The 9,389-nt window shown below is 34.2% G+C and overlaps 1 pseudogene; it reads right to left on the bottom strand.

The window, feature by feature from the left end:
• Positions 1–2,356: 2,356 nt before the first annotated feature.
• LOC145636969 (cytosolic sulfotransferase 12 pseudogene) lies at positions 2,357–3,518 on the bottom strand (annotated as a pseudogene).
• Positions 3,519–9,389: the final 5,871 nt, after the last annotated feature.

Genomic DNA, 9,389 nt, shown 5'->3' with positions numbered 1-9,389 from the left:
AAAATTGGCTGCGGTATAGGGTTTGTTTGAATGGGTATACAGTATGCTTGCTACAGAGTATTATTTTAGGACATGTTCAGATTTACTAAACAGAATTAAATTGATTGAAGCTGAATCAAACTGAACTGAATAGAGCTGAGGTGAATTGTTTATAAGAGAAAGAAATTAGAAATTGAATTGAATAGAGCTGAAATTAATTCTTTATGAGAGAAGGAGATTAGAAACTGAACTGAACTGATTGGAGCTGAATTGAACTAAATTAAATTTAAGCAGAAGAGAACAGGCCTATGACCAGTTGTTGTGAATGCAGCCTCGAAATGGTAGAACCCATGCTTTGGAGGAATTTGAGTTTGACTTATGAAATTAAGAAAAAATTCTTTCATGCTTTTAATGCGTAAGGTGCGAAATCATGATGAATTTTTTATTTTCTAAATTTTAGTTTTCAAAAATAATTTTTAAAAAATAAAAATAGAATTTCAAATGCTATAATACATTTTGACCTTTTAAAAATAAAGAAAAATTATGATATAGTAGAAAGATATGTCGCATGTTATGGTGCTCAAATGCTATAATTTCAAATGCTATAATACATTATTTCTTTTTTTTTTTTTTTTTTTTTTTTTTAGAAATGACACAATAGAATCATCCTTAGCTTAAAAATGGAGGATTATGATACATATGATTGGTTGATTAAGTATTCATGCACATCAACATTTTCGATAAAGGAAAAATTAAAAAGAATATTTTCATCTTTGCACAACTGGCTCAATACAAGCCAACCTTTGCATGCATAATCTGGTAACGAATCAACCATTGACCCTGATTTCTCAAAACAAGTCTTAACCCAGCCACCGTGGAAATCCACCCAGCTACCCCGAAAACCCAGCTAGCCCAAGTTCCACCTCCACCCTAAAAACTCCACCCAGCTACCCTAAAAACCCGACCCCACCTTAAAAACCCCTTCCTAACCCAACAATCAGCACCCTCGAAGAATCCTACATAGTCTCACCACCAAGGGAGGAAGACGGGGGTATGGGTTGAGGACAAGCTGCCGGGGAAGGGGAGCGGAGAAGGGGTGCGGGTGGCCAATTAGGCGGGAGCGACGCTACAGCTGGGAGGGGGTAGTCGTTTAGGTAGGGGCTGGGCCGGATGGGAAGGGGACTCGTGGTAAGTCATCACCTTCTAAAACCGGTTGTCAACTTAAAAAAACTGATTAAAGGCTTGTTTGATAAAATAGGGATGAAAGGTAGGCTCGTTCCCAAATTATGCAAAAATTGGCTCATTTTAAGCATATCGTGCAAAAGTGGGATTATATATTTATTTTCCATTTAAAAAATATTACGCAAAACTTATCAATTTGCTCAATTGTCTCTTTAGGGAGGTAATTAGCGCAATCACTAACCTCATTTTTGCTATAAAATGCCTTATCTCTCAAAGGTACTCATATGTATGATTATTTATTTATTGTTTGAGTAAATCAATGTATGAATGAAAAATCATATAAACATAACATGTATTTTTTTTAGTACGTAAATTGTTTGTTTGAAATATATTACATATCAACCCGACTTAGGTTAATGGTTTAGACACTTTGGGAATGAGTAGAAAGGGCAAGGGGATATGATCCTTCACTTATGAAATATATTATTCATCATTTGTTACATTTCTAGAACTCCTACTAACAACGTACATGGTGATCTCGAATTACAATACCACATAACAATCTACTTATATAAAATTATCAAATTATGTAATGAAGTAATTATGTGTATTACATGATACAAAATACCTAACGCATAAATTCCTCAAAGAAATACAATTTAAAAATAACTTAAATTTTTAAACCACTTTGATGAAAATTTCTTGCAAAAATTTCATCAAATTTCTCAATCATATCATCGGTGAAGTAATTAGCCCAATCACCAACTTCACCCTTTCGAAAAAAGATCTAATTATACTCCCCTGAAGACAAATTCCCAATCTTGTTTACCTCCAAATTGCTCAAATTATCAAAGCTACACAAATCAAGTATTTCTTCAACAATCCCATTATCTTTTATGCAAAGTAAATTAGATAAATAATGCAGAATGTCAAAACATTTCACTTATTTAAACACGAAGATAGTAGTGATTAACGTGATTATATTAATTGTTTATGATTAAATGACAATCATATAGTTACGAAATTGCCCCCAATTGGACATGATTTCAACAAATCCCCGTAAAATATTATTTTTATTATTACTTATTGGTAGTAGTCATACTGTCATAGTACCACAGACAAAACATAATAATAAAGTGAAGCTTTGAATCGACGAATTTGACCGGATCTAAGTGAGTAGTTGAACCAAACCATGTTCTACTAATAGTGTACATTATGATAATCTCAAACCACAATACAACATAAAAATCTTGTACCAGATGCATACATAAATTTCTTACATAAAAAACATAAACAGATTTAAAATTTCAAACCACATTGAAAAAATTTGTCAAAAAACATTTCATCAAATTTCTCAATCATCTCTTGACTGAAGTAATTAGCCCAATCACCAACTTTGCCCTTTCGAAAAAAGGACTTATTAAGCTCCCCAACCTTATTCACCTCTAAATTTCTCATATTATCAAAGCTACACAAACTAAGGATTTCTTCAACAACCCCATTATTTTCCTCCTCTAAAGAAAAAGGGCACCCCCAAAACTCAGCCAATTTTTTCAAATACAACTTAGGTTTCTCTTTAAGCTCTTCATATTTCAAGAAAAGAACCTTGTTAGGCTTATCTAAGCTATACTTCCAAGAGCTTAAAACATGATCCCAAAAAGGCCCACAAAAACTTACACCTTTGCAAAACTTGTCAAATGCCTCTTCTAGTTGGAGCTTACCACTATTTTGAGGTCTCAACTTGTTTGCAAAGTGCCACAATGATATGAAGGCATCCTTTGGGTCCCTAGCTAGGTACACAACTTTGCACCCCGTTTCCTTGATGGATAATGGAAGCAATTCGATTGGCAAGTGTGTCGAGAACACCCTAGTAGAGGGCAATTCGGTGAGATCAAGGACTTGGTGATCAACATAGACCTTACGCTCTAAGAAAGGTATTAACTCATGGGGGTTGTTTGTGAGAAGTGGGTGGTTATCTTCTTTTGGAGGATTGATTTTCCTGTTTACAATAGAATATGCTAAGGCTTTGAGCCATGTTGTGCACATTTAGGGTTAGTGATAAGGATGATATCGGTGTCACGAGCTTGGAAGTGGCGTTGGCTTGAAAGCAAACCTTCAAACAAAGTATTAGGATACCAAAACCCTTGGTATTGGTAAAGATGGGATAAAATCCATCCTTGTTCTTTGGGTAAAGAGGAGATTAAATCATGACATTCTTGGGTTAAGTCATCTTGTTGCGAATGTTTGGCCAATTTGGAAGGTGGAGTTGTATTTTTTGGATCATGAGAATCATGAGGAAGGGTTGATGATAGATTGGTTGCCATGAGAAATATTGTTGGCCTTGGATAAATGAACATTTTTATTAACATATGGTTGGTATTTAGAGAAGTTTGAGCATTTTGTTTATTATTATTTATTTTTTTAATGTTTAAATTTTGGTGCTATTCTACTAGTCGTGTTATATATTCCAAATCGTGCGTTGCTATCTATAATACACCCCCCATCTCATAATATAATGTCTTTTTTTTTTTTTTTTATTGAAAGAAATATAACGTCTCTTTTTCTTTTTAGGTGAAAACTAAAATACAATATATCTTTTTATTTAAGGGTTGTATTTTTTGTACTTTTAACATCATTTTCCAGCACTTTCTCTCTCTATCTCTTCGATTATATTCACAACTACTTTTTCTTTCTCTTTATCCCTCTCTAACCACGCATGCACATATGTATTTTGAATCATTAATTTTAAGGAATTTACAACTTTCTTAATTTCCGTGTAATAATCCAAAGAGACATTGTATTAAGGGAAGGAGGGAGTACTAAGGAAAGTAGATTATACGAGTTGATCGACATGGATTAGAGGACTAATCTAAATCTTCTACTCCCTCCGTCCTTTTATTATATGTCTTTATTTCTTTTTTGGATCTTAAAAATAAAGTGCATGTTTTATTTATAGATTGTACTTTTTTACTATAGTATATTATTCTTTATACTACCTCCGTTACACATTATCTGCAACGATTTGACATAAAGTAGATAGAAAAAATGTCTAATCGTTGCAAATAATGTGTAACAGAGGTAGTATATATATATATATTATTTGTCATCCTTTTTCTTTTCCTTTTTTGTACTTTAACACTAATTTTCAATACTTTCTCTCTCCTAATTCTTAACTAGTTTTTCCTTCTCTATATCTCTCTCTAACCCTACATGCATATTTATACTCCCAATTATTAGTTTAAGGCCATGCTTGGTTTGGGAGTAATATATTAAGGGGGTAATAAAATTCAAAGTTGAAAAAACATAGGTAAATAGAAAAAAAAAAAAAAAAAAAAAAAAAAAGGTATTGTTGTAGGAGACAAAGTGTTTACAAATTAAATAAGACAGTTGTAACATGAGGAAAAGAGGGAGATAGAGAAATTATTATCCTCAAAATAATAAGGGTAATAGTTCAACTATTACCCCCAAAATGAGGGTATTAATTCCTTTTTTTCGCCTCATACCACACCATCACTACATAATATTCGCTATAATCACACCATTACTATCTCCTCCTTCCTTATATCCACCTTAATTTTGCATAGTTTGAGTTTTATTACCTTAGTAATACATCTCCCTTAATCCAAGCCGACCAAGCATGCCCTAAGGAATCTTTAACTTTCTTAATTTCCGTACAAAATGAGAAATAGGCATATAATAAAAGGATGGAGGGAGTAGTATTTTAGGACTAAAATACTATGGAGTAGAAGATTTAGATTAGTTGGGAAATGGACTTTAATGATGAGAAAATAAATTAACCATAATAATTTAATAAATGATGTATAGTAATGTATGAATGAATGAATTGTACTCACTCGGGATGGCAATATTAAGTGAATATCCGCAACCCACTCCATCCGTTTTAAATAAATGGACGAAAATCCGAATTAGGAATTAAATGGATGAAAACTGGATGAGGGATAAAGCGGGTGATGGATCGGATCGGATGTGGATGATAGTTTTTTACCCACAAACCACCCACCCACCCATTTAACAAATATTAAATTTTTAATCTAAGAAATTTAAAAATAAAATATGAAATGTGCAAGAAAATTGTTTTTTTAATTTGTTGCAAATTAATTTTATAAACAATATGTTGTTATGGTTTCCTTTTTTATTAAATAAAATAAAAAAATATTGTATAAATAACCGAAAATTAGAGGTTATATGTAAATTTTTTCACTTTAATACTCATCCATTAGTCATCTTCCACCCGTTTCATCCGCAGATAATGGACGCACGGATATGGATGATGGGTGAAGCAGGTAACGGATGGATGTGGATGGAGTGATTAGAGTAGTGGATGGATGCGGGTAAAGCTCCATCCGGTGATCCGAATCTGATCCATTGCCATCACTAGCACTAATTAACCTACGTTTGGAAAGTTGAAATTAATTGGCGAAAGCTTTAAAACGGTAACCATCTAATAAATGACTAAACCGTAGTATGGGTATTACAATGCATGATCTATGCACCCGGGTGCACCATGAGTATGGTTCACCCGGTTAAATAAAAAAAAAAAGTCGGAAAGAACATTTAGATCTTCGAAAAGGATGCAGGTTTTTGAAAAAAAAAAACATATTTGTGTTTAACAATGAACATGCATTATTAAAGAACATAAAGACATTACAAAAAAAAATGTGACATAAACTTTATTAAAATTTTATGAAAAATTACACATTAACGGAAAAACTTACCAAAGATACCATTTCCCAAAAAATAGTTTTTTCTCTCTCCAAAAATTCTAATTTCCATAATAATTTTAGTTTTCTCTCTCTAAAATATTTTCAACTAAAAACATTCATGATTTCATTTTCAAATTAAATTTCAAAATTCAAATTAACACAAGTTAAAACTTAAAAGAACATGAGTTATAATGTAAAGAAAATATAATTTATACCCGAAAAACACATTGATTAAACTCAAAGAACATAAAAAAAATTATATATGATAATTAAAAAAAAAGAAAAAAAAAACAAAAGAAATTGTGCATCACTCATTACCTCAAAGAAAATACGAGCCAAGTTCAAAAAACATACTTTAGATTATTGAAACCCAAAAAACATGTTTAATCAACATATGTTAAAGAATTTAAGTATAAAAGAACATATTGTCAAACATATATGGGTATGTTATTTGTCAAATATAAGTATGTTTTTGTCTAATACGATATGTTCTTTATCAAACAATTGTATATTCTTTATGTGTACTCCGGTTTACTATCCTCTATTTTCCTGGGTATTAGGTATATGACGTGATAGCCAAATCTTTTGTGATATTGAAAGAATTGTCCAAATTCTGCAAGTGGTGATTAACGTGATACATATTCTATTATTGAACGACAATCGTGTTGTTTGCGTAATTGCATATAATGAAGTATATCTTTGAAGATCAAGGTGAATAAATTAATACTTCGTATATTACGACTCCCTCCTTGTTAATTACTATATTTATCTAGTGTTTCTTTTAAAAAGGACAATCATGTTTTAAAAACTGAGGATTAAGATTGGCTAAGTATTCACATCAACATTTTCTTTACAAAGGAAAAATTAAAAAGAATAATTCCATTTTTGCATGATCGGCTCAAAACAAGCCAACTTTTACATGCATAATTTGGTAACGAGCCAACCATTGTCCTTAATTTTCTCAAAACATGTCTTTTTATCTATATCCTATTTGATAAATAAAGTTTTAATTTTTTTTTTCAATTTTACCCTTTAATCTCCCCCCACCCAAACACCACAACACAACCCCCTTCAACGGCAACCCCACCCCTCCCCCAGCCACCTTCCTTGGTACCCCCACCTCATAAACCCCAACATCCATCTTAAAACCCCCACGTACATAGCCACTTTGAAAACCCCATCCAAAGTCTAAACCATCTCGAAAACCCCCCTCCACCCAAAAACTCTACCCAGCCAACGTGGAAACCCTCCCAACTACCCCGAAAACCCTAGCTAGCCCCAGTTCCACCTCCACCCTAAAAAACCCACCCAACCACCCTAAAAACCCCACCCCTACCTCGAACACACCCCTCTCTGTCCCAACAATCAACACCCCCGAAGCATCTTGCATAGTTGTACCACTACAAGAAAAAGACCTATTTCCGACCGAAAAGTTCCGTCGCCGAAGCTTGAAATTCCGTCGGAAATCACCTTTATGACGGAATTCCATCGTTACGCTTCGTCGGAAAACCTTTGGTAGGAAAAAGTTGTTTTTTGGAGAAAAATTCCGTCGAAAAGGGGTATTCCAACGGATTTTCCGACTGATCCGTTTCTGCGGAAATTATTTTGACTTTCGTATGTAATCCGTCGCAATTTTATTTACGACGGAAAAATCCGTCGTCGAAATTACCATGACGACGGAAAATCCGTCGTTCCGACCGAAATCAATCCGTCGCAGAGCCATCATATTGCGACCGAATTAAAATCCGTCGCAAGTTTACGACGGAATGTTTGGTCGCTAACTAATGACGGATTTTAATTCCGTCGCAATATGATGGCTCTACAACGGATTCTACTCCCTGTTTTTCTGTCGCAAAACTTTGTTCCGACGGAATTTAAGCTTGATTTTAATTTTCCGTCGGAAAAAACAGTCCAGGTCAACAATTCTAATTATTTTTAATAAAAAAAATAAGCATCATTCAAAACCTATATTCCTGCACCTAATACCTGTGATAATTAAAATCATAATCGAATTATATATATCCACAAAAGCTTGCTGAAGTAGAACATATCCAAAAGCAACATAATGTATAGTAAGTTCTACAAAAGTGGGAACATAATCAAATGCTATATAATTCAAATTAAGTACATGTCCATACTACATAAACCAAAGCTGCTAAACAATTGTCGGGGTATCCTGCCTGCTCCTCCACTACCCAGGTCATACATGGGGTCTCGACACTGAGGTTGAAAGGTGGAACATGTGTCGCCGTTGTTGGCGAATCGACTCATGAACTCATTCCATCTCTCCTCGGCTCTCCTCTCCATTTCGGCCACTTCAGCTTGAATTCGGGTTTGCATCTCAACTTCCATTTCACTCCAGATTTCACTACGAAGAGCCTGCACCCTATGCTCCATCTGATCCTGCATCTAAGAAACAACGGATGGTGTGTACTGTTGTGAAGATCTAGAAACTCGACCCATCCGGTTGCCATAATACAGCTCTGCACTTTGGTCAAGTCCCCTCACCCGACCCTTCTTGTTGCGACGGTCTAAGTCCGGTGACGGCATACAAGATTCCGTCGTAAATTTTAAATTTAACGACAGAAAATACAGCCCATCGAAATAAGTCCGTCGGAGATAAGCCTTTTCTAGTAGTGTACCCTCGAGGGAGGGGAAGATGGGGGTATGGGTTAAGGGAGGGGAATTGAAGACGGGGGTATGGGTTGACGACTAGCTATCGAGGAAAGGGGCGGTGAAGGGGTGTGGGTGGCCATTCAGGCGGGGCAACACAACCGGCCGAGAAGGGGTAGCCGTTCAAGCAGGGGCGAGGCTGGGTGGTATGGTAGGGGGTTGTTGCTTTTTATTTTTAAAATAGTCTGTTTTGTTTGGTTTATTTTTAAAAAAGGGACCAATTGGAAGGGGTCACGTGATAAGTCACCTTCTAAAACCAATTACCAACTTAAAAAATCGATTAAAGGCTTGTTATGAGAAAATTAGTGACGAAAGGTAGGCTCATTCCCATATTATGCAAAGATTATTGACTCATTATAAATAGGTCGTGCAAAAATGGGATTATTGTTTTTCATGTTTTCTTTTTTAAATGTATAAAATATTTAAAATTCATTTTCCTTATGTTTGAAATTCGAATTATGATTTCCATACAATTTTAGAAATTTAGCTATTAATTTAAACTGAATAGATATTATTTTTGTTGGGTGAAAAGATCATATTCTTACTGTAATAATTTATTTTAGTACTTCAAAAAAAAAAAAAAATCTATTTTGTACTAACTACGGAAATGGATATATTGCCTAATTATTGTACCAATTAAAGAACAGGTTCTTACTGTAATAATCTATTTTGAGCTAACTGCGGAGTAGTTTGCATAGTAGTTTGCATGATATTGTACCAATTAGGCAATGTATCTATTTCCAGTTTTACAAACAATTATTTAAACCCCACATTTGGAAAAATATTATGCAAATCTTATCAGTTTGCTCAATCGTCTCCTTAGGGCCAATT

This window comes from Chenopodium album, chromosome 1 (genome assembly GCF_948465745.1).
Source record: "Chenopodium album chromosome 1, dcCheAlbu1.1, whole genome shotgun sequence".
NCBI classification, from domain to species: domain Eukaryota; kingdom Viridiplantae; phylum Streptophyta; class Magnoliopsida; order Caryophyllales; family Amaranthaceae; genus Chenopodium; species Chenopodium album.
The sequence above is the reverse complement of the archived record's forward strand: the minus strand, read 5'-3'. Positions and strand labels throughout refer to the sequence as shown.